Below are 26,264 nucleotides of genomic sequence, written 5' to 3'. Positions count from 1 at the left end.
CAAGAGGAGAAATTGCTGTTGTTTTTCTTGTGCTACTTCTTACTTATGGCTGTATGTAAAGGAAAGAGGTGTTACTTTATATTTCCTGGATATTTGGGTTTAAAATGTGCAAACACTTAGGTTTTTTTTTTTAATCAAAAGGCAGAAAATGACATTACTTTTTCCCCTACATCTTGTCTGCAAAGATGTAGAATTTGTCAATAACAAGGATACTATCTACTTCATAATGCAGTATTTACAGACGTGTTACCAAGATGAATACAAGCTCTCTGGGAAGAGTCAGTAGAAGATGGGAGGAATAAGGTAGGAATAAGTGGTTCTCAGTCACCAGAGTAATTGGACTGGTTGGTGCATTCAGCCCATAAATTGTACACTGGAAAGGACCTTGTTGATGAAGTGAGAAAGCGTGCTGATGATAGTAACTTGCTCATAGTAGTAAGGTTGAAGTGGACCATGAAGAACTGGAGGACTGACTGACGTGGCTGAGTAGTGGAAAGGCAGGTAAAATTCAGTGTGGATAAAGTGGTCTACATAGGGAAAAAATAATGGTGAGTTTTGAGCTGTTGCCATGTGTGAGTCAGTTACCAGGTAATGATAAACAGCAGTGTAAAACCAGAGCTCACTACTCTGCACTGATCAGAAAAGCAAATCAAATACTAGGAAATATTAATAAAGGAATAGAGAATTAAAGAGATGGCATCCTTTTTGCCACTTTGTACGTTCATGGCTCACCAGCATCTTGCATCATGTGCAGTTCAGGTCCCTCAGCTCAGAAACAATATAACAGGATGAGAAAATGTTGGGAAAAGCAGCATTTTTAAGAGATATGGAATGGCTTATGTCCATAGGAAACAGGGATTTTTTGTCCTGAGAAGAAGACACATTGGAAGATATTCTTGAGATCTTCAATGTGGTGAGTGGGGAGAGGGTACACAGGTTTAATTGTTCACTGTCTCTGCCAACATGAGTCTTAGAGGAGGCATCAAGTAAATTGTAAGCAAACAGAAGTGGGTCTTCTAAAAACACTGTGCCAAAGAATATTGCATTTATTGAAGTTTTCCATTTATTATTTATAAGTATTTCCATTTATTATTATTCCATTTACATAACCTTATGTAAAGGTTCAAAAAATAGTTTTCCCCTTGTAATTGTATGTGTGATGTAATGGGTAGGTGCACTTTGAAATATTAGTGTCTTCTCTGCTCTTTTGCATTTTTGTGTGTCCCTGTATTTCCCAGAGTGCCTAACTATCACCAGCCTATAAGAAAAAATGAGATACAGTCATTTAGCACAATTCAACGGCCTTCCTAGATATCTAAAATTATTGAAACCTTTTTTTTTATGTGTGGAGAAGTGTTTTTGGGTTTTCTTATTCAAGTGTCTGAGCTTTCTCAATTACTTAATAGGATACAGTACCTTTGCTTGGGTTTTAAAAAGGAGACTAGATTTAGTTTGTAATAAATGTCTCCACCATTCCCTTTGGCCCTAGAAAATAACACACTCGACATGTTTGAGAACTTCAGTTGTGCACATAGGAGAAATACTCTAAATTGTAGAGGTGTGGCTTAGTTGGCAGTCCTGGATTCTCACTAAGGCATTGTGCCTCTTTAGGCACACATGTTATCAGTAAAGAAGGCAAAATTGTCCTTTATACCTGAAACATGGTAGGTTCTTTCCCATAGCTAGCTTCTGAAATGGTCCTTCTTTAAAGTTTGGTGTAATACTGCAGTTGTTCATGCAAAGAAACCAGAGGAATAATGACAATACCAACTGCTTTTATCTGCACCTTCCTGCATCAGGTAAGCTCAGTTTCCTTCTTCCCAGAGTCACTCAGCTCATAGCAGCAAACATTATATTCATGTTCTAAGTGCATGCACTCACACATCTTTTGTGCAAGTCCCACGTGCTTTATGCCGTCATCCCTCTCCTCCCAGTGCCTGCACTGGATCCTGAACCTTCACTTGAGATGTTCACAGTCATCCTTGGCAGCATCCCTTGGCAGGGAACCATGGGCTGGCCTCTGCTGCTTGGGCTGTCACATCCTTGCTCCTTGTACTATATCTGTTCTGGGGATTTCCATTTCCAGGACCAGCTGGAGAGCTTGGGTGTGCATGCATGAGCCTCCCCTGCTCACTGAACCCTGACAAGGGATGGGTGGTTTTACCTATCAGTTCTCCTCACTGCACTAGGAGGCCTTAATTAGTTTCTGCTGTGATGGATGCTTTCTCTTTTAGGAGAACTGTGGTGTTAGTTGTCTGTGAAAAGGGCCAGTTCCCCTTTTGGTTGTGCAGTGGCTGGTGTGATACTTGTGTGTGATGGACTGGTGTTTAACACTTTGCTTCTGTAATGAGAGACAGATCTGAGGATGGTCTTGAACACAGTTGCAGAGAAAGCACAGATATCAAAGTTTAATGGGAACCCAGGTTTCCTGATGGTAACTTGTTGTGCTAACAGCAGATTCATTTGTTTCCTAATTAATCAGAAGGAGTGTTCTTTTTATTTCAGCCATCTGGTGGAGAGCATGTTGTTTAGCTTCTTGCTACTGCAAATTGGAGCTACACAGGAAAAAGGATGTTTCAACTTCTGTTTTTGGCTTGTTTTTCAAGGTTGAGTCAGTATAGTGCACGTTAAAACATACTGTAATCAGTTGCAAAGTTCATTTCTCAAGGACTGCAAAAATTTAACTAAAATTGTCCTTCCTGAAAAGACAGGGTGGTGATATTGATGATTAATTGCCTTTATTACTTGTTTTATTCCACACAATCAGTTGTTCAGACAAAAGCAAAATTTCCTTAGTGAGCTGCAGGACTATTCTAGGATACCCAATTTGTTACCATTTCATAGAGAACATTCAATGTCGCTTTTACATTTCTTCTTTGGATTAATGTCAAAAGCATATTGCCTGTCAAACAATTTGTCGTTGAGTGTGCCATTAGCTTACTAACTCCTCACAAGGATTTTAAAACATTGCATTTTTTTTCCCTCCAGAAGTCCCCTTAGCGCAGCCTTTCTTTGGAAGCTATATTGTTCTTGTGGAATATTTTCTGAGGAGCAGTCTGTCCCTATGCAATGTTTACTGTATTTTTGCCTTGCAGCCAGCAGATTTTAGTACAAACTTGCCTGGGGGTGGCCTTGTCCTATTTTCCTCTTAGATGGTTCTGGCATTTATAGAGCTTGGGAGATCGTGCTTCTGAATTTTCCAGTCTGAAGAGCCCGAGCCAAAACAGCAGGGGAGATAGCAAACCTGTACGTTGTTTGGCTCACGGCAGCTGGGCCTGTTTTTCCTTTGACCTGAAGCAATGGCAGCTTTTCTTGGGTTTTGTGTGGAGGAGGGGGAAGTGAGGAAGAGGAAAGCTATGTGAGTAAAACTGCTTTATCTCTGTGATTGGAAAAAGCAAGGCTTACCTCTGCCTCAACAATCCCTCTTTTTGCACCCCTAGCAAAGGTAACTCTGAACTGCTTTCACATGGCACGTGGAGATTGTCTTTCTTCAAGTTACTTTATGAGTATTGATGATTCATAAGAAAAGAGAATGTGTATTGTTTTAATATAGCATTAACATTTTTGAAAAACAAACTCTTTTTATCTTGCAGTACCATAGCCCTTGCAGAACGGACTTTATGTTAGAGGACTGGCTGCTTGGCAGTTTTTAGAGACATTTCATACCTTTCCATCAACCTGCATTTTCTCCATTACTTCGTGGTCACTGAAATAAAATAGTCTTGCCAGAGTCTCCACTGGGGAGCAAATTGTGATGAATGATTGTGAGAATATATGAAATACCCTGCAGATGGGTGGCTCAGAGGACATAACTACTCTTTGGGTTTGGCCTTGTGCTTGAAGAGCCCTTCTTGTCTTTAAACACTCTCTCTGAAGTCATACCTGCTAAATGAGATTTCCTGTGGAAATAAATTTCAATGTTGCTGCCTTTGAGGTGTTGCAGTTGTGTGTTTATCAGTAGATGTTTCAGTTAAGTTTTGCATTTATGTAACAGAAACATTTAGTTGTGCCACAAGAGTGAATTTATTTCTAGAAGAATGAATTTGCATGTGGTTATTGGAATCCTGAACTTTTGAATTTCAGGAGACTTGAGAGTTCCCTAAAAAGTTTGTGAGAACAACGGAGAGATGAGGCTTAGTACATACTTGAAGTGGAACACAAAAGAAAACAGCCTGTGTGTGCCAAGAATTTCCAAGGAACTCCTAGTGATTAAACCAAATTAAAAAGCATCATATTTCCAAGGAGTGATAAGATTCTTGTTTGGATGTCTGCATTGGTGTGGGACAAATGGGTGATGGATCCTGAGCCTCCCCAAGCCAAAAATAAAGGAAAAGAAAAATTTTAATCTTTGTCCAGGTTTCAGTGTTTTCTCCCTTTATGTTGCTCCATAGTTTTTCCTTACTGATATGTGTGGATCTCCACGATACTTGTTGAGAAGCTCAAGAGAAACTCTTGTTTCTGCTGTAGTTCTGGCAAGAGATGACAGTGCAGAAGCTGCATGGCTGCTCTTTCTGTGAGGAAGCTGTTGACTGGCTTCATAGTGCAAATTTTTTCCAGAATAAGAATTTTCTTAATTGGCAGCTTTGATGAATTTCCCTCCTCCCCTCTTGTCCCCATTTGCAACTTTCTGAGTTGGTCAGTCTTATGTGCAAATCATGTTTCATCCTGAAGGGAAGATTATTGGGACCTGTAGGTGGATGCAAGGAGGACATTAGGGCAGGTGCATGTTACCCTAAAGGTTTCTTGTTGGAATAAGAAGAGTTAGCAGAAAGTTGGTGCTGTAGAACCAGCCTCTCCAGTCTCTCTTGGCTCAACAGTGTGAATGCCTCAGGCTGTTGGAGTGGGCCAGGAAGGAGCTGAGCCTTTCAGAAAATATGCTGGCTTCAATATCATTAGGTGTGTTATGTAGGCAAGTAGTCCAGATTTGCCTAGCTGGTCTATATTTATTTTCCTCTCTTTTTTCCATTCAGCAAGTCCATGTTGCAGTAGGAGGCTCTCTTTCCTTGGTAGTCTAATTTGTTACCAACATCGTCACGTTTGCGAGTTTCACTCTTTGTGCATAAGGAAGCAGTTTAAATTAGATACATTAAAAAAAATCATAATCCATTCTAAGGTGATAATTTACCTCATTTTCCTTTAATAATAACCTTTTTTCAGTAGTGGTTTTCTTTGTTTAACATGAACATTTTCTGCTTTTTGATGTGTTTTTTTCTACAAATCTTAGTGGGCTGTAGTGAATCCTTGTTTCAAGTATTCCCTCTTTTTCAATGATTGTCCAAATTCTGAAGGCAAAACACAAAGGTCAGTGTTCTCTCTTGGATTGCTCCTCATCTCACTTTTGTCACTAAATGTAATAATTCCTATAATTTGTCTTCTCATATTTAATATTTCTCCTGTTGCCCTTAGGAGTAGATTTCCTTTCCATGTTAATCTTACTCAGGGAGGCTGGATTAATGATTTACTAATTTCTTTCTTCTTTTAATGTTCTCAAGAATGTCCTCCTTAATATTAGGTAACAGATCTGGTGGATTTTTTGCTGGTATTAATTGCTGTGTGAGGAAGTGCCCTTGAAAGTCAGTTATGTAAATGAGCAGCCTTGAGCTGGCCATAAGAATGATGTTGGCTTGAGTTTTAATTTAATAATTGAGGAATTGGAACATAAAATGGTTCTTTAAATCTAAAATAGGATAGAGTAATATTCTTTATTAGGCAAATTCTAATTGCATGGACTGTATCAGCAGTTTAACATTTTAGTTTCGGTGATCACTTTCATGCAGGTGAGCACTTTAGATGGTCATTGTTGGATGGTTGCTATTAGGAAAAATTCTTGTATTCAGTTGCCTTAGGTATTTTTAGTTGAGTATTCTGAAAGAAATAACTGGTTGTTGTGGCTTTAAAAAAACAGACTGAGTCTTTCTTGAAATATATTCTTATCATCTGCTTCTTTTTTTCCTTTATTAAGTTAGCGATCGTAAAAGTCGCTGTAAAAGTTTCTTGTATTTTTCCTGGAGATGTGTCATACTTGAATCCTTTGGCTTATTAAAAAGTCCCTGAGTTCTGGACAGTGGAGGGCACATACCTCATGTCTGTTTGAGTAAAGGTCATTATTTATGGTTATGCACAATATATGCAAAAACCAGTGGATGTGAAGTTATTTGCAAATACAGGCTTGGCAAACCTCCTCTGGAATTCGGAAAGGGTTTTCCAGCTCGACTTAGTCATTTTTTCCCAAATGTCTTGGCATAACTGATCACTCAGGAGTGACATATGGTAGAAACATGCTCTAAGGGACAAGTCTCCCGGATGGCGCACAGCACCACACAAGATAGACAGATGGTGGCTTATTCAACCTTGGAAAAAGTTTAATCCTACATATTGGCACGTCGGCCTGGGTACTGAGAGAGAGGCACACACATGCCTGTGAAATCTGAGGCAAAGCTTTTGTGAGTTTGCTTGCTGTCACTGAAAGAACTGGAAAGACTGAGCTGATACTATACCCAACGAGTATCTGCAAAATTATGGGCTCAATGTGCTCTCCAGAAAAAGTGATGTTCCTTAGGAAAGTGGAAACTCCAGAGGCAGCAGGACAATGCAGAAAATAAAATTTGGTGAACTTCTCACAGCTGTTTCCAGACTAAAACATGCTTATTCAACAAAGCTGCTGAGTACTTAATTTATTCCTCAATAGCTGTTGATTAATTGAAGTGTCTAATAAGAGAAAAGGATATTTTATGTTTTTCATAGCTTTAGTTCTGTTTCAAGAGTTGCTACTGGCTTTATGACTTGTGTTAGCACTAGACATCAGAGAAACTGTAGCCTTTCTCTTCTGTAGGTTCTAAAACAAAGTTATAAATTCCCTGATGGTAATTTTAAATTTACAGCAGAATATGCAAAGAATTGCAAGTTGTTTTGTTGGGGTTTTTTTGGGTTTTTTTGTTTTTTTTTTAAATACGGAGAGGAAATCACACCTTTCACTCTAATATCTTCATGTTTAAGACAGCGAAGAGAGAGAGACAGAATATTTAACATAGAAAAATAAATCTGCTTTGGCTTCTTTCTGGAAACCAAGTAGTGATTGTTTGTTTGTTTGATTGATTGATTGATTGAACTTCTGGAATCAAGGCCATTATCTGTAAGGATTTTGAAAACACTGACCCATTGAAAAGATAAAGAATTGTCTACCAAACCTTTTCCCCCACTTTCTTTTTCTTGTAGATCACACTCAGTATTCACAACTAGAAGCAAGACTCTCCTGACTCTCTGGACTTCAAGGATATCATTATGTTGTATTGGATGAGTTTAAACTAGACAAGACTTCTTTCTTAAACACTTCAAGAAAGGTAAATGTAATTCAAACAAATGAATCTTTTTCCAGTAAAGGAATTGTTAGGTCAAATTAAGCCCATTCTAGTAACATTTCAACCATACTACACCACAGAATCATCATCTTTTGGATACTTTGTGTAGTTACATACCCATATATATATTTCTATAGCTAAACCTTCCTGGTAATTTTTAGATGTTAAAAGATTTTGATTTGTCAGCCCTTGTATATTTTGTGGAAATGTACTGGTTTCAAGCAATTTCTAACATGAAAGAGGTGGCGAAGGAAGAGGAAAGAGAAGAGAGATGCCTGCAGTAGCCAGCCTGTTTGTAATTACTTGTATGGATGGGGAAGGCCCAGTTAATGTTTCTGTTCTGCCTAATGAGTAAAATTACTTGAAAATGAGATCCTAGCTAGTGAACTATATAGTCAAATGACTGAAGCAGTATTGATTGACACATACATTTAAATTACGGTGTGGTTTGGGAGACCCAGAGGGAGCTGCAAAGAGAGAGACTAATTCAATAACCTGTTGGTTAGGATATGCATTAAAGAAGTAAGAGATGTCAAATCCTTACATTCAGCTGAGGGTGCTCTTGTGTAATACAAATATCTGCTAACTTTTGGCCTAGTATAAACAAAGATTTGTTCTTCCTATGGATATGAGTACCCATCAGGTATTTCTTTTCATCACCCTTTTCTTTCTTTTGCTGTGTGTCATTGTGAGAAATGCTGACCATAGGCAGCCAAGCCTGAGGACCACAGAAATTGTTGCAGAACTACTGAGCCCTTTTTATCTTTTTCTATCGACTATAACTAATTACTATAGGTCTTAGTAAATAAAAATTTTAATAAGTCTATTTGGTGCCCAAGTGCAGTCAGAAAAATGTGACAGACATCAGTTTACTTTCTGTCTAGACCCTGCAAGAGTTTCTCACACATTTCACAGAAGCAGTGAGTATTTTGTGGCTCATCCAGCCCTCTGTGACAGTCCTGCCTCAGTGTCAGGAAGCATGCCTGTGGGCCTTACAAACATCATGTATTAGTGAGAGACAGAGCTACAGTCTGATGAGATGATTAAAATTCTGCAGATCCACAGCTGACACCTTTTTGACCCAGATCTGAAGTTCAGACTTGGAAATACTTCAGTCCCTTGGAATTTTAGGTCATGCTTCATAGAATTGCTGTTTTCATAATTTATAGGCTAAGCGCGATGGTATCATTGTTGAGTCGCTGAGCGAATTCGTGTGTGTGAAGCAGCCATCTGCTGTCAGGGCTGAGTCTTGTATCTCCCTGGCCAGTGACAGGGGAGGTCATTATACCATGTCAGATGGGAATGGTTTAAGGTAACAACATGGCTGTGTCCAAAACAAGTCACTTCTGCTTACTGGTAGTAATGACATTTGGAGGACTGAGGCGGAGGACGGGGAGTTTTAATAGAGGAATGGAGACTTTGTGAAGACAGAGATGTGAAGGGTTTGCATGTTTGAGAGGAACAAAGGCTGGCTTTTGTAGCAGGGTTTTGAGTTATTTATGGAACCAGATGAGGAATAGAGAAACTGTCTGCACAGGAAAAAAGCAGACTTCAAGATCTGCAAGAGAAGCTGCATCGAGTTGTTAGGCCACTGACCTAAGAGCAGTAAGGAAGCAGATACAAATGCATGTGGTCTCATTTTATTTTGTCTAGACTTGCATACCTTGTACACTTCCCAAGTGGAGAGTGATTCGGTATTTTGGAACTCGTACAAAGCTTCTGCATGTTTTGCTTCATCCAGAGAATGTCCTGGAAACCCAGCATACCCTCAAGGTTAGATCCTTGTGTTAAACTTGCTGTAACATTTGGGCAGGATGTGGGTTAGCACTAATGATGGGATCCTGTGCCATCTTGCTCTGCCAGGTCCTGTTTCTTTGGAGATGCAGTAATCAATATCAAAGAAAAGTAATGCAGAAACTAAGAAAATTATTTAGCAGGAAATAACTGATTCAAACCATTGGAGATCAAAGATGGTTGAGAAAAGCCAGACACAACTGTATGTGCAGCAGTGGGGATTTTACCATACTGGTTCCTGCAAATTGCTGCCAGGCTGTTGAGAGCTGAAGGTAAAGTTGAGCTGAAACATTAAAAATTAGGACTAAGACATCTTGCAGCACACCTCATGGAATACATTTAGGCTTTATTAGCTGCAGCTGATTCAAAAATGTACTCTCAACAGGTGTAGCCAAACAGGAGGAAGAAACAATTTAAAAATCCTCATTTATGCATTAATCCAGTGGTAAGAAAATGTGAAGTTGTAATTGTCTTCTATACTTCGCTCCTCCTTGTTGGGAGAATTTTTTTTAGATCTTCATTTCTAATTTAGTACTTAGTCTCCTTTTTCCTCCCCCTCCAAAAATCTCCTCACACCCTGATGGTTTAAAAATGATGCCATGCAGAATTGATGTAACTATGTGTAGGTTGTGATGTGCATTGGAGGTGTGATGTACCTCTCTTAAAATCTTAAAAGCAGGTAAAGCTGAAAATGGCTACATTCACTTTTATGCTGTCTATCCCTTTTGTTCTCTCTCCCTCCCCCTTCTGCTTGTGCTCACTTGCTCTCTCTTTAGTATAACACAGTTGAACAGCAGTGAAGTGTAAAATGTGCTTTTGCCAAGGTCAGTTTCTTGTGATTACTCGCCTGTGGCAACTTATGCCAGTTGCAACAGACTGAGTCTCAGCAGTCCACAAAGTCACACTGGTGCTTATGCAGAGGACACCCAGTGTAGGTTACAGTAACCGGAGTCTGGAATGGCTCACAATGCTGCTGAATTTTAGCTGCTTTATTTAACTCTTCCGATCTGGCTTGTGCTTGCTTCAGTGGTTTGGAGTCTGTGCCATGAAACACTGGGTTGTCCTGGTTCTCTGGAGACCCTTGAGGAGGATTTTGGGTAGATGAAATTCTTGTTGTTAGAGGTTGTTTCTTTTCTTATAGTGGATGGCTCAAATTTCAGAATTTCTCCTAAATGAAGAGAAGATAAAGCATCGTGAACACATGCATCTTCTACATTTTACCCATATTTTTTGGTATTGGCTTGCTTTTGGGTAAAGTTGTATCAAATACTGCCCCGTTGACATTGACACAAGAGAAACTGTTTATCTGCATAGCAAGAAATACTACGGAAATTTTTAAGAGCTAGTTTTAAGCAAGAATTTAAAAGATGAGGAGACAATCTTAAATGTTGTGCATGCTCATAAACATAGAATAATTTTTTTTTTAGAAGATAAAAATAATTTTCACTCCTGAGATAGAAGAATGAGTGTGAGATTCCAGAACATTCACTTTAATAGATAAGATTTGTTGGATCCCATTTTGTTGTATACACTGGATTAGCTACCACCATGTGGAAATAAAGTTAAGGGACCTTTACTTTCATTCTCCTTCTCACATATGAGCAAACATATCCCTTTATGGAAAAATGTTGTATATAGAACAGAAAAGCATGGACTTCCTGTATTGTTTATTTGTACTATCAGCAATATACAGGATTTTGTTTTCCTTCTGGAGATATTTACTTTTGGAAGAAGTATTTATCTCCTGAGCTGTGTGATAGTGACTTTGGGGTTGCTTGTCTGTACTGACTTGTAGCGAGGCAGTAAATAATCTTGATGATCAACTGAAGGGCTAGAGCTGAACTTTGGCAACCTGGGTGAAGTTCAGAATTTCATAGCTTAAAATTTATTATGCATTTGATTAATTTTGAAAATATATTTTGCTATATTCTCTCTCATGTTTGCTTTGGAATGATTCCTGAGCCACAAGTAAAATAATGGCTCAGCAATTCAGTCTTGTCCTGTAAACACCCTTGCATAAAGCACACAGGAATATTCTTCTTGTGCTCAGTGAAACTCCCCACAAAACAAGGTGAAGTGCTTAATCCTGTATTTTCAGTTTAGTCTTGCTTTCAGGCTTAGAAGGAGTGGTTTTCATCAAGGAATGTGTTACTTGTTGCTTTTTTGCCTACACGGAGGACAGTTAAATTAGTGTTTTGTTTCAAGACTGACATCTGCTTGTATGGTTTTCATAATTTATATAATTCCATGGGTAATCCAGCCCCTTCCCTTTGCTTTTAATAACATTTGTATTGGCCCAGCTCTTATGGAAGAATATGCTTTAAGAGCTGTGTTCAAGACTTTGTGAAGATTGATCTGTCTACTCCCCTTTAAGCTGGAAATTCATGGTAGAAATGAGCAGTGTTTTTTGTGTGTGTGTGATGGGGTACAGAGGCCTGTAGTACTTGCAGTGATTAGTGTTGTCTTCTAATTGGTAGAGCAACAGTGGAAATTAGTGCTCCCCGTAGGAGGAAATGGCTGTAACTAGAAGAAGCTGGTCTTCAGTCAGCTGAAAAACGAGCAAGTGGGTGTTCTTGGGTGAGGTAATACCCACCCAAAAAGTGCCATTGTCTGTGCTTACCAGAACCTGCCACATTAATTTCCTTCTATCTTAAGGAACTTGTGGATAGGAAAGAACTCTTCAGGCACCAAAGTTTTTTTTGGAACATTTCCAATGACGTAGGTCCCTGCAGTGGGCTGCTGCTGCATGCTCCGAGGATTTCCTCATCAGTATGTTCAGCACGAGCAGGCAGTTGACAATTGAGATGGAAGGAATCTTCACAAACCCCTGAACCCATTCAAATCTCCTTGCTGAGCTCCTAACTGATTTTTAAAAATTCATTAGAACTTCACTATTTCTCACATTCTCACCTCCTGGATTCTGGGTGATAACAGAAATGCATTGCTGCACACATTGAGGGTACATGTTGGGGGTGGGGGTTTGGACAAGTGACATTCTGAATTCCTTGAGATCTTGAAAGATTTGCAACCTAATTTTTCTTTTAACTCATGAGTAGAGATCTGAAAGCTTGTTAAGGGATTTGTTCATACACTTCCTACTAGTTTTAAAGGGAGTTCTTCAAGTCAGTGTCCTTGTAAGTTTAAAAACATTTACTGAGCTAAGACAGATGTGCTGGAAATAAACATTTAACATATGGATAGAATCTTACTTTTATAATGCTCTTGCATCTTGTGAGTACCACAAGAGTTTTCCCTTCCTGAAGGCAATCACTAAACTCCTGTAGAAGTAGAGGAGTGCCTACCAACTCATTGATTTATTAATTTTATTAGAAACAAACTAGGGAAATGAGCAGTGATTTTGTGTTGTGCAGCAAAACATTTCTCTCTTTTTTTTTTAACTCAGTATTTCTCCTTCTTTTCTTGGCAACAGTAGCAGTATCTCATATCATAAATGTTCTGTTCACATTCCAGCGAGTATTTGAGGATTAGGAGCCAGGTAAAGAGAAGTCAATAAATTTAGATAGAGGAAACATTATCAAGTTCCTTATAAAAGATGTTTATTCCAAATAAAGGTCTGTGTTAATCTGAGGGAGCAGTAACTCTGTAGCAGTTATCACACATATGTCCTTGGAAGATGAAGATCAGTTGATAAATCATGGGGGTTTCATAATTTTCCCTTTTAATGAAAAGTTTTAATAAATGTCAGTTTTAAATTTCAGTTATGATAAGGCAGCATGATTCTTATAGTTTCTTTCATCAGATGGGCAAAATTCAGTGATTAGAATGTAAGATTAGGAGGCAGGGTCTCTGACAGTTTTTTACTTATGGCTTTGACACCTGAATCACTGCATGGACTAGGACAGTCTATAACATGACTTTAGCATCCCCAGGGGAAATACTGACTATAATTTCCTGCCTCATGGGTGCATATGAAGATTAACCTCATGGAATGAGTAAAGTATTTATTAATAGATGATAGTTATTGATATGTCACCTACTTGTTCATAGCAGTGACATTGCTAATATATTACTCCTGAGGGGAATGTAAATGAGCACATAAGCCAAAAGACATTCATTCAAGTAATTTTCATCATCCTATTCAAAAGCATGTGAATTCAGTAGTGGCCATGTTAGTACTTACTGTTTGGATGATTTAAAAATACTTAAAAAAAATGCCATGAAATACAAAGGGAGAACTCAAGGTCGTGCTCACTTATTCTGTCTTCACATCACGGTGACTGGAGTGCCTTTGATAATCTTCCTTTAAAGGCCTGCTAGCTGACAGGACAGGGAAAGCAGCATACATTTATATCCAGCTACATTTTAGAAGTTTAGTCTTGTTGCATGTTTTCTGCTGTACAGGTATGATGTATGATTAAATTGTGAAATGTCTGATAGCAGCGTGGCTTTTTAATTTTTTATTTCTCACATTTTTCATGGCTGAGGTTAAAGATAAATAAAATACTTTGCCAGTCTGTTTCCAGTGTCAGAGCTGTTGTTTGGACTGCCATGAGCATGTGGGAAAATGAATATTACTTTATATTTCTTTCAGTGGTCAGCTTGAAGGATGTGAGTGAACAGCAAGGTCATACTGGGTTTTGAATGAGGCTTTTTATGGATCCTTTTACTGTATTATTACCTCCTTAATGAAAAAGGCTCCCTGGTCTCTTTTTTTTTTTTTTTTTGTTTCTTTATTGATCTAGAATTCTGTATATATTCTACTATACTTTAAATATTAAAAATATTCTTGTCATAAATGTCCTTTGGGCTTAAAATGGAATTACTGCACAAAGCCTCTGTTTTGGGTGTGGGCTGAAAGAAAGACATGAGATAAATATGCAGTGCAGAGGAGAGGGAATGCCCTTGAAAACCCAATTTGCTACAAAAGCTGTGGCCCAGAGGTAGTTTTGACATAGTGCTTAGTATCTGATCTGTTGTCTGAAAGTAGTGGTGGTGCTCCTTGTTCCTTTTGGTTCCTCTGCCATCATCTCATTGGATTCATCTCCTTTTTTTAGTGTTGTAGTCTAGTTTGCCTAAATATTACATTTGAAAAAAAAGAAGGCAAATTAAGTGAATCTCATCTGCTTTGATCAACTTGATGCTGGCAATGGCCGAGTTGAGCCATAATTGGTGTTCTGTTGTGGTTTCAGTCAGAGAGGTCCCATTCCCTCTGCCCCAGTGGTGGACACAGAGCTTGTGCCCTGCAGCTGTGTAGAAGACAGCTCAGGAATGTGGCCCAGCACACTCAGTGTCCTCTGCAAGATTTCACTGCCTGCAGGAGCTGCTGAAGGTTACTGGTCGTGGCTTCAAACCCTTGTGGTGAACACACATAACAGAAATGTTCAGAATGAAAAGACACACTGAATTTAATGTTATGTTTTTGTAATGAGAGTTTGAGTTTCTGTCTGATGTTATTGATGGAGCTTTTTCTCTCTCAAGAATTAAACCCAAAGCAATGACTTATGAATCATACTTTGTGTCCCACTTACAGACTAGCTTTGACTCATCAGTGATTTTTCTTCTGGCATGATTTGGGGGAAATGCCATTTATTTTTTTTATATGTAGTTTTTAATAATTATTGACTGTGGGATAAAGGTAGAGATGAAGGCAGTCCAGCTAAACACCTGATTTTATTTAGGTCTGTGCTTCTAAAGAGTCAAATCATACAGTAAAGTATTGTATGATTGCTCAAGAGAGATGGGGGACATGGTTTTCTGATCCTTCAGTGATAATATCAAAGAAGGGCAGTAACAAGTGAGGACTAAGAGCTCATTATTATGCTCATAATTTATTTGGCTTAATATTTTTCAGCTGTATTAGAAATTAAATAAAAAAAAATAGGAGCAATCTCATGTCTGGAAAGTATCTCCTGCAAATAAGCCCAGAACACAGAGCTTCTGATTTCTAGATTTTCTTTAAGCTACTGATGATCTCATGATAATATACATTTGTACACAAATTACACTGGTCATGTAACCTCTGCCATTCTTAATAGTACTTCTTTTATTGGATAATGTAATTTTAAGTGTTACATTCATCTTGTAATGCACAATACTTTCAGTGCTTGTTTTGTGGGAACTTGAAAAGCAAAACTCAACTTCTGTAGTGCTTTCTAAGTTTAAAAATTTATAATGATCTAGAATTAACACATTGAAACACTATAAGAATATTCTCTCTTATTAAGAGCAACCGTATAGTTTTTTCTATATTAAACTGTTTATACCTGCTTTTTCCCTATAACCAGCATCTAACTACTCTTAATGTCTTTTGTAGAAGCTATAAAAGCTTTCAGTTAAGATTCTCAAAGCCTTTTAGTTTCATTTGCATGCATTTGTAAGCCTCAGTGGCTGAATTCTTACATACAAACAGTAAATTGTTTAATCCGTTCAATATTCTCTAATCTCTCCTCCTCACTATACATTAATTGTCAGAACTTGACTCTGGGGATTTGTTTCATGCAGGAAACCAAAATTATCTGGAAGATGCAGCTATACAAGGAATTCCCTTAAGAAATTACTAAGTATGTATTTTTCTGCTATGTATGAAGATTCAAAATCCCTATATTTACTGCATGCCCAATCAGTAGGTGCTTTATCCGTTAACTGAAGTGGAATTCTGAACTGAAATATCTTTAGTTGATGATTTAAAAGTTGTTGGAGCAACTAGAGAAGACAGAAATGTGACAGATGTGTAGGATATCCACATGCACAGGCTGTGTATATATCATAGATAAGAAGCACATATTCCCTCTGCAGGTATGTGAGAATCCAGACTCTTCTCCTGCATCCTGTTGGCACATGGTCATTGATCTATGGGGAATGAAATCCATGTGGCTAAATCAGACTTCTTAAATTATTGGCATTAGTTTGAGCCAAGTATTTCTTTTGCATTACACAACGAATGGGAAAACTTTGGTGCCAAGGAAAGAACAGAACTGACTGGTAAATGTGACAGTAATATTTATTATGGGGCTTTTCACTGTAATCTTATCTGACATGACCAGCTCCTAATTGGAGGTAACTTTTTCCTCCTTTCAAACTGACCAAGCAGCCACCCTTAATACAATAAGTAAAGAAAAACTTGCTCTCAAATTCCCCATTTCTTTTCTCTGCTGGAGGCATCCAGTTTTGTTGATAATGATCTAATCTGTTGCATAACCAGAGAATACTGAGCCTGCTGCCATAGCCTGCTTCTTTCTTGGCACTGTTGGAAGGCTTCAAAGAGAGACTGTGTGTGTGAGGCGACTGCTCTACCAGCAAGAGCGAGAGGATCAAAGCCTACGTTTGGAAATGGAAAACAACAGAAAGAGAAGCAGTTACCACACAGTTGCAATCCTGAAACTGAAACCAGTCTCACAGGAATGAACTATTTTGAAGCTGAGGGTAATTTATTGCAAATTGTACAGAGCGGGAAAAGATAATGGATTTTTAAGGAAAATTCATCAGGATTTTATTTTGTAGTTTCTTGAAATTTTGAACAATTTATTGTTCAAAAAATGGATGTATTGACGATTATATAAATTGATTTTGCATGATTTTATGCTGCATCACATTTTCTTCTTGGCTCTGCTAATGTCTTCAATGAGGAAGTTCTCAAATGGAATCAGTTGCAAGGATTCCTCCAAGAAAAAATGGCAAAGTTTCTGTCCTGGTTTCAGTTAGGGTAGAGAAATTCTTTGAAGGTTGGAGAGTTGTCTCAAGATTGTATTTAATGATCTTGGGAAAAATACAGTGGCCTGTGGTGTGGTTTTTTTTTTTTGGTTTGTTTTCAATTTAATAATAAATGGAAAGAATTTCTCTCCACATTATCCCCCAATGTTTTGGATGAAAATTCCTGATTGTTCAGGAGTTACCTAATTTATGAACATCTAATTTATTTTTCAGTGATATTAATAAATCAAGTTTATTATTCCTTGTATTTTAAGTACAGGGTCAGATATTATTTTATTTTCACTTGCAATTCTGAATATTTGTCTTTAATTCCATATGAAAATGTTTATATTTACCTATGCTAATTTAATAAGCCCTTGGAAATGTAAGAATCTGAGCTGTACGTTATTAGGGAAACTTGCTGTGATGTACAAAATATTAAGCAAAAAGAAACCATGAGACTTTCAGAGTGCCGACTTAATGGAGTGTTCTTGGCCATAGTTCATTTGTCCCTATCATTTACTATGGTTTTTATGGTGGGGAAAATGACAGTAATAGGTTTTTTATGCTCATCACCTCCCTGTAGAAGGGAGGCAAAGGCAAGTTGGAGGTGCAGCGAGCTCGTTCTCCCTGCTGTCCTTGTTACTGCGTTCTCTAGGGTGTGCCAGGTTTTAATGGTAGTGGCTGTGCCTCTCATTCCTGGTGACTGGCATGCATGTGGTGTTTCCTTTGTGCTGTGAATCCTAAGAACCTCCAAGCACAATGTGATCCCTCTGGATAGAGGTACACTTTATCAGGGTGTGATGCTTTAGTGGCTGCTGAAACTGTTTGCACGCATAAACTTTGAAATATCATTCAACTAGAATTTTGGCCTCCAGTGTTAGAAACATTCCCCTCTTCTTGAAAAGCAGATTCCTTACTATGTATATTTGCAAAAATTTAAGTTCTGATGGTAGCTTGTCCTGATGCTTACAGGAGGCAGCCGTAGTTGTGACAATACTGCTTCCTTGGACTGCTTTGCTCTCTGTGGTGGTGTGCATTTCTTCAGGGGTTCTTCCTTGTGGGCTGGGAAAGAAGGAGTGGTTGGTCAGATCAGACCCTTTTAGGACCTCAGCTGTATTACAAAAACTATGAGCAATCTGGATCTTTTGAAAGATGTGTGAGATGTATTTAGAAATTATCCTGAGGGTTACAGGGTATCTTCTTTATCCAAAACTACCCAAGACCCTTTCTTGGAAACACCAGTCTTTGAAACTTTTCTTATAAAGTCTGTCTTTTTAACAAGGACTAAACAAGATATATTCTCTCTTCTTTGTGAAACAACTGAGTTGTTCTGTCTGAAATTAAAATACTTTAAAAATTAAGACAAGGCAGAGACTTGACATGAAAAAATACAGACCAATTTCTAAAGCTTAGCAGTTTTAAGGGATGAACAGTTCTCTGATCCCTAATTATAATGCTGAGAGTCAGCTGCATTGATCCTTCCTCTTGCTGGAGAAGCAATACCACCAATTTACTAATTGCCCTAATAATGTTACCTGGAATATGTTTCAAATACCTGTGTAATCTTTTGTTATATTTTTTTCTGTCAGTCCTTACTAGTAAAATAGATCAGCAGCAGAGAAATTGTATATGCTTAGAGGATCCTCCTCTTGTCCTCTTTTTTTGGGTCATTGAAATCTCTCGCTTTTCAGAGGCTTTTGTACTTTGTTTTTATGTTGAGGGTATTTTTGACAAGGAGTCAATGCTCAGATTGCAGTTTTAGTTACTATGGAGAAGCTTTCCCACAGAAAAGCTTATGCTCTATTTTCTGAACACTGAATTTGACCAACTTCCTCTTAACTTGCAGTTCTGAAGTTCATTTTGTACCAGTTTTCTTTAGACTGAAAATTCTTTTGGCTCAGGCATGCTTCCTCTTAGCCTTTGCAATCTGTAGTGTCCTAATGGAAAAAGAAAAAGATGAGGACTGGGACAAAAGAGGAATATATCCTGAAAGCCTGCAATATGAAAAGGGAAATAAATGTAGCTGCAGTCTGATTGTTGGATTCTGCTGAAAGAGAGCTATGGCATGGCTATCTTGGAAGTGAGTTTATTGGAGATTTCTAGTAGATACTATATTTCTGATATATGTATGTTAGTTCCTCCACTTGAGGATATGGTTTCCTTACACAAGGTGCTAGATCGTTGGGGTTTCCTTTTTATGTTGTATGAATTGTTTGAGTTGTTTAAGTTTTTTTCCCTGGGAAAAACTTCCTGGGTCTGGGCTGAATGGCAACAGCACATGTACTTAGGTACATATGTAGTTGTGAGGTTTTTTTTTTTGGTACTTTCTGAAGTTTTTCTTTGTGTCTGCTATACTGAATACTGTTTGAAGAGGTAGCTACATTAAGGTGTAGTTCAAAGTGGCAGGAAACCATATGAAGCTGGGAACTTAATCCAGAAATAGATTGTGAAAGGTTCTGAAAGCATTTTATTTTCACCTGCTCGGTCAGCATCTGTGCTGAATGAACACTTACTCTTAAGCCCACTGTTCTCAGGCTGGTTAGATTGTGTGATTTTTATTTTTTCTCACCTCCTTCAGCAATAGGAAGGCATTTCTGCAGCCTTTGAAAGGCCCAAAGGTTTGATAGAATTGTGCTGCAATGCAGGCTTTCCTCCTGGTCCTGTGCAGTCACTGTGATGTGAAGGGTAGGAACCTTATTCTTTTCGTCCTTTTATTTCTTTCAAATCACCCATTAAATACCTGAGAAAAAGCAGGCTGTTGGGGAAAAAAAGTTTTCTGCATGATAAGAAAAGTTGGAGAAGAAGAGATTCAGAGAGGGAGCAGCTTTCTGGGTTATGCCTGGAAGATTATTCAGATTCGGGAATGACTTCAGAACACAGGGCTTAACCCCAACATCTTTTCAAATTCCTAACTAAACTAAAGACAGATCAGTTTCTCACCAATTATCTGTAAATGTGGAAGCCTTTTAAGCATTTAAGCATTTTCACTGGCTGTTGACAAAGTCTAAGACATAATTAATGCTTTCTGGTCTCATTTTTTTTAAGGTACTATATGGGATGAGGAAGGAGTGGATCCTCTATAAAGGGTCTTAAGGTTTCAAACATTGGAAGAATAATAATATTATCAGATAACCCATGAGGAAAGAGAGAGATAAGAACTGCAGATCACACTGCAGCTGATCTTCAGAGATTGGGATTAGAACCTAGGTGGTATTTTCTGTCTCCTCTTTTTCCTATCTGTATACATATTTTTACTCTGGAATTTCAATACTGAAATCCTTAAGTAAAATCTGAAGTTCTTAAACTACAAAGAAATTGTTTCTTGAACAGATGACAGAGTAATCCTGAGGAGTGCTGGGTTTTGCTTCCTCTTCCTCTCTTTTGTGGCTCTGTCTCACTGAGGTTTGCAAGAAAAAGCTCATGAACTCTTGCAATGGATAAAGGCTGATGCTTCTTGTGTATAATCACAAGCAGGCTGACAGAGACACTTTATCAAAGTGACAGTTATTGTGTATAGAAGATTAGTGATAGACAGGAAAGATTTTGTTATGAAGTCTTTCCCAAATCATGAACATTTTCAGTTGCGTGACCTTTTCTAGTTTAATTAGTGTAAATCTTAAAAGTGCAAGGCATCATGATTAGAGAAGACAAATGTTGTTCAGCTGAATTGCAGAGTTTATCCCCTGAATTTGGTATGAGGCATGGTGTTCCTTGCTGGATTGCAAAACTGAAATTGGCTCTTAACAAAGGATCATCTTGAAAAATCAAATTCACATCCATGTTTCTAATACTAGCCATACCTCTTGTGGTTTTGCTACTGCTGTCAGCTTGTATCTTCTTGTGTAAAGGTCTTAGATGCATCAACACTTCTATTAATGTTTATAAAGAAAGCAGTGATTTAATATGTGTGGCTGAAAAACACATTTCCTGCAGTTGTCCCAGCAAATTGCAGGCTCTCTTGAATTACTCTTGAATTACATTTTCATATGTATTACCTGATCCTCAGGTAATACCTACAAAAATGTGAACTGTTCATTCATATCCACACATTTCTCAGTTTGGTTCTGGGGAGAGGAAAAGCAGCAGGGACAAAATACTTAAGATTCATGGTGTGATGAAGCTTAACTAACTTACTGTGTTGTGTTGTCATTTAATAACTTCTGAAAAAGTTTGTGTCGTTTTTGTTCTGTCTTTGGAAATGCAGTTTATTTGCTTGTAAAGCAATGACTCTATATTATTGTGATAACTTGGGGTGTTCCAGACTCCTCCTCTCCAGTCTTTATTGAAAGTGTGTGTTAGGGTACTGCAGCCAGGTTGTCTCTTCTACATAATTTCTGTTTTCTTTCCAAAATTCTGGGCATGACACTGGTTTTGCTGTTTATAGGAAGCATTTGAATATCTACTGTCTTAATTGATGTAAGTTTTAGGTCAAATCTTCATATAAAAGCTTAGAAAATATAGAGAGCACAGTTTCTGCATGTATTATTATTGCTTCTTGAATGTTGTCTTTAAAGTTATTATGGAGACACTTCTGATGGAAAAAGTGTTTAGGACTTTATAGCTGATTTAGAATTACGTGCATGTATTTGTATCATGTTCATTGAATCAGAGGAAGAGGCATCAAAAGCCATTTTAGAAGAAGCTATTGCTGTTTAATACTGGTTTTATATTTATTATGCAAATGACCTCGAATAAACCTTAATTTACTTGCCTCAAGTACTAATAAAATAACATTTTTAGGTAGCATTTTAATTTAGTTGCTCCATTCTGTACTTACAATAGGGTTAGCTGTGGGAATGTGTTTTATAGAGTTTTTCTAAAAAATTATTTGGCATTGTGTAGTTGAATAAATAATTTGCATTTGAAATGTGAAAAAGTCAGCACCACTTAGACTCCTTCACTCTTGCATGCTAGTCTGCCTTTTTGTCTAAGCTAATTCAGGAGAACATGTGTTTGCACACATGAGGAAAGCCAATATCCAAAACATGACAAAAGAAAGGATTTCTTACATAAATACCCTGTGTTCCACAGTGGGTCAGCAGTGTCCTAGAGCAGTGAGGTTTTTGAGGTTTAACAAGCAAATCTTACAAAGACTTCAGTTAAAAAAACACTTTAAATATGAAAGAATAATAAATCTTCTCCGTTTACCTTTAATTTTGACCTCATTTTACAGCTCCTCACCCATACAGTCAGTACAGTGATTAGACTTGTCCAAGGCCATCCACATGGCCTGAATGTTAGCCATGATGGCATCTCCTCTAGGAATGCTGAGAGGTCTCCCAGATGTAGGTGGGTAGAGGTATTGACATGACTGGACCCTCAGTGCCTACACATGAAAAACAACTTTGTTGTGGCATCTGTGATATTTTAGCAGCACAAATTTTTAGCTATGACAGATGCATATCAGAGACAACCAAAGCTTTCTTGTCTTCCTATACAGCTTGGCACACAGATCAGGGAAGTTCTGCTTTGAACTTCAGTACAAAATAGAAATCCTATGGCTGGCAACTGCATCCAGACATAGATCTGCGCCTAGTGTGCTTTTAGTAGCTTATTATTGTCTCATGAACTAGTTGTTTCTTTTACCTGCTTTAGGTTTTATTTTTATTTGGTGATGTGGCTTTGATAAGACATCATGAGTTTGATCTCTTTTCTAAGGAAAATTCACAGGACCTGGTATTTTGGCTTCAATTTTTTTTTTTAAACACAGTACTCTTTGTGGCAGAGCACAGCTTGACTGATGACAGCCTAATGATAGAAAAGTTTGCTTTGAAATGGGCTTTGGTTTAGAGCAGGAAGTTCTGATGTGGTCTTGTAAGGGAAACGTGATGAAGGAGCAGGGAATATTTCTGCTGTGTTGTTAGGAGACCTTATGTTTTCCCTAATTTTTCTTGGTTTTATCTGTGTTTTTCTCAGTTTTACTGAAGATGTGCTTCACTTCCTAAGTTCAGAGTGGTGGTTTTGTGTCAAATTCAGTTCAGCACATATTCATTAGCTTTTTTTTTGTTATCTGGAAGAAATTGCAGTCTTGCAGAACTGAAAAATGTAATTTGAGATTTTCTGAGCTTGGAACTTTTCCTCATTGTTAATATTTGTTTTAATTTTGGGGCAGCTCATCACTTGCTGCGTGGATCATGTTCTCCTCACCAACAAAAAAGAGATGTCATTGGAGTAGGAAATATCAACATTAATGCCAATTACTGCAAAAATGCTGAGAGTTTTCACTGGAAGAGACACTAAGTCTTGTTAAGCTTCAAGGCTTAACAAATGCCTAAGACACAGACCAGGGAAGTGGGGAAAGTTTTTTATACATCTGCAGACTGATGGGCCTTGATTTGTTTCTGAATCATACAGTTATGGCTGTTGTCTGAAGTTCTTGATTAAATAAAACATAAGTGTCTAGTATAGCAGGATCTAAAGAATCCCAAAGGATTGAATATGGCAGTTGCTCTGTTTTTATGATAATATTACCCTTTGCCCCCTTGTTTATCACCTATTAAATTGATTACATTTTCAGTGATATTAAATTAATATTGCAGGCTTAGACTCTAGATGCAAATTAAACTTTTGATTAAATCTTCATTGATTTCAGGTAATGTATGAATTTCAGTCCAAGTATATGAACGTAATATTTAAAAATGCCATTTCTGTAACGTAGTAGTGAGTACATGGGAAATTTTGCTGCCCTTCTGGTGATTGAAGAAGCAAGGTTTTCTTCCCTTGGTATGCAATAAACCTTGTGAGATGCATTCTACCTGGAGAGCATTATAGCTTAAATAAGGAATAACTGTGGAATTGTAATTAAATACAAATTGCGGTGCTAAAGCACACTCAACAAATTATCACTTGATAGAGTTTTCATGGTTCTGAGGAGGCTCTTTTAGATGAAGGCAAATTTGAATGCTCTTGCTTTAATTCTACACTTCTGCTATAAAAACTCACTCTGTTGCCAACTTTCTAGTTTTTATTTGTGCTTTAGTCTTTCTAGCTTTTCAAAGAAAAGGGTTTGATTTTTTTCCCCCCTTAACTCAAAACTCAGAGAAACTCTTGCTCATGTGTTTTACTGTTTGTTAAGTGAAGCTTTGGTCATCAGGGCATGACTCTGGCTTTATTAAACTGGAGCTGCTGGGCAATTCTTGGGGACTCACTGGGTTTGCTTGCACTGGGGCTGTGATAGCAGCCTTTGCCATGCACCGCCACTGTGTGACATTAACAGTATTTATACAAATGTGACACCAAGGAACAACCTTGGAAGAAGAAGAACTTGTGTTTTCAGCATAAGGTCTTTGTTCTAAAATTTCTAATTATAATTTTGAGGATTAAGTTAAAGAGAGAAAGATACACTTAAAATACAGGACTTAAAAAATTTAAGGTACATTAATATTTTATATTGAACTGTGTATTAATTACCAGAGAGATGTTTTCATTTTCCTTTTCTTTCGGAAAATTAAAGTATTTGTATGAGCTATGGCAGACTGCTACCAAAGATCTTGTCCTCTGAAAAATTCTAGTAAACTGAGATCAGTCTGGCTGAGATTTTTTGGTGAGGGTGCAGCTGCTTGGCAGTTAATGTGACCAAAGGAGATTAGTAGTGATGGTAGGGTGGCTTTCATGTGTGCAGAGGGTTGTTTCTAGTGGTCCTTTTTCCTTTCCATCTTCTTGATGGAATGTGAAATACTAGGTTTGGATTTTATCTTAATACAGCTGAAGTTTGGTCTTGTTAATCATCAGGTCCAAAGTTTGTATCTGGTGGAATTCTCTGGAAAAATGATGCATCTTTCAAAGCTGTTTTTTTTTCCCCCTAAAATACCACTCTGATTTAAGGAATTCATGTCAAACTTGTAGAGCAAACATTATATAGAAGCACATTACAATATTACTATGTACTAGGGGAAATATATCACAAGGAATTTATATTTAAAAGGGAATTCTAAGAAAAAGAAATGTACAGATTTGATTATTTTGGAGGGCAGGCAATGAGAATTGCTTTTCTCCATCCTGAACTTAAGTGCATTAGACACTGAAATACTAATGAGGAAGATAGACTGGATGATAATTTTTTTTCATTTCAAATGTTGAATCTTCTGCTTTCTCTTTTCCTATGTTGTGCCCAGGATTTATCCTGCTAGTGATTAAAAATATTCCAGTGTGGGCAGTAGAACTGTAAGTTTGATAGCATATCTTGCAGTATTGCCTAGCAAAATTTTATTTCATTTATCATAGCTGTTTAAATGATGCTGACTATATGTGTGTTTTCTTTCATAATTTCTTGATTATTGTTCTCTGGTGTTCTTCAGTGCATTACTTGAAAGTTGTTTTAATATGTTATAAATATTCTCATTAATGCATCCTTTTAATGACTCCAGGCCTAGATATATTTTTTTAGTAAATGTATTTTAGTTACAAGCATTTGTACCTGTTTTTCCCTCTATTTCTCTGTAGCTCTCTGAAATGTCGTATGATGTCTTTTAGCTCTTTCCTTTTCTGTGACTACAGAACACTTGTGGTTGTGTGCTTAGAGCCATTCCAACTATCAATTTTCTGGACAGCAATTATTCTGAATCCACTTCAAACTACAATGAAGTTGCTCTCAGCTTTGTCCAATTCAATATGAAGAAATTCTTTTAAATTCTCTTAAATCCCTACTGGGCTTAGAAAAGGATGAACTGTATGTTGGCTGTGTTTGATCTTTCTGTTTTCATTTCAGTTAGTAAATGTTATTTTTTCCCCAACATTGCTTTAAAATGTTTTCCAGTTCTGTTTTCCTGTGAGGTTGGTGATGTCCTGTTCTTAGGACATCTGCCTTGAGCTTTGACTGCAGTTGCTGCATGAATAACTGCTGAACTGGGAGCACTGCAGAGACAGCTTTTAGACAATATATATTTATAAAATTCAGTCTCTTTCCCATTGATAAAATCATGATGAATTAAATTGGAAGAGTAATCTATTTTTATATTATTTAATTAAGCTTTTTCCTCTGTGCCCCAGACTCCCCTCCCGATGTTAAGGAGAAGGCCTGTGAAGTAAAATAGTAGTAGGGGTAACAGTATATTTACAAGTTTTTTGTATTTTTCTTTAGACTGCAGCACTTTGTCAAATATATGGTGCTTGAAGCTCATCAGGTGCAAACCTACAGCTGAAATATGGACTGGAATTTGAGTGGAAAATAGCATACCTTTCACTGAAGTGGCAGCCTGTTTATAGTGGGGGTTAACCTTAATTTAGAGCTGCTTTGGCCACTCAGTTTTCTATGGGAAAAATGACTGCCCTGTTAGCAGTAGAAGGAAAATGTGTGGAAAAGCTGAAGGAAAAAAGCTAATAATGTCCTGTGCCTGACCTCACAGAGAAACCTCTTCCTTCCCCCAAGCCAACCATGATAAAGTCCCGTAAATTTTCTCCTCATGTTCTAGCTGTGTTTAAGCAGACAATACAGAAGATTTGAAGCTGTAACAAGATGCC

The 26,264-nt window shown here is 37.6% G+C and overlaps 1 protein-coding gene across 2 annotated transcripts in view; it reads left to right on the top strand.

The window, feature by feature from the left end:
- The window catches only part of LDLRAD4 (low density lipoprotein receptor class A domain containing 4), a 284,002-nt gene that overhangs the window by 36,202 nt on the left and 221,536 nt on the right, over positions 1 to 26,264 (top strand). Inside the window, exon 1 of one of the 2 annotated variants that reach the window (XM_066561317.1) lies at positions 7,216 to 7,340. The exons of the other annotated variant lie outside the window; for it this stretch is intronic. The gene's annotated coding sequence lies outside the window, so the exon portion shown is untranslated. Of the gene's footprint in view, positions 1 to 7,215; positions 7,341 to 26,264 lie in introns of those variants that run through there. 2 annotated transcript variants of the gene reach the window in all.

The sequence above is a fragment of the Molothrus aeneus genome, chromosome 1 (genome assembly GCF_037042795.1).
Source record: "Molothrus aeneus isolate 106 chromosome 1, BPBGC_Maene_1.0, whole genome shotgun sequence".
NCBI lineage: Eukaryota > Metazoa > Chordata > Aves > Passeriformes > Icteridae > Molothrus > Molothrus aeneus.
Note: the sequence above shows the minus strand (reverse complement) of the source record. Positions and strands in the feature narration are given on the sequence as shown.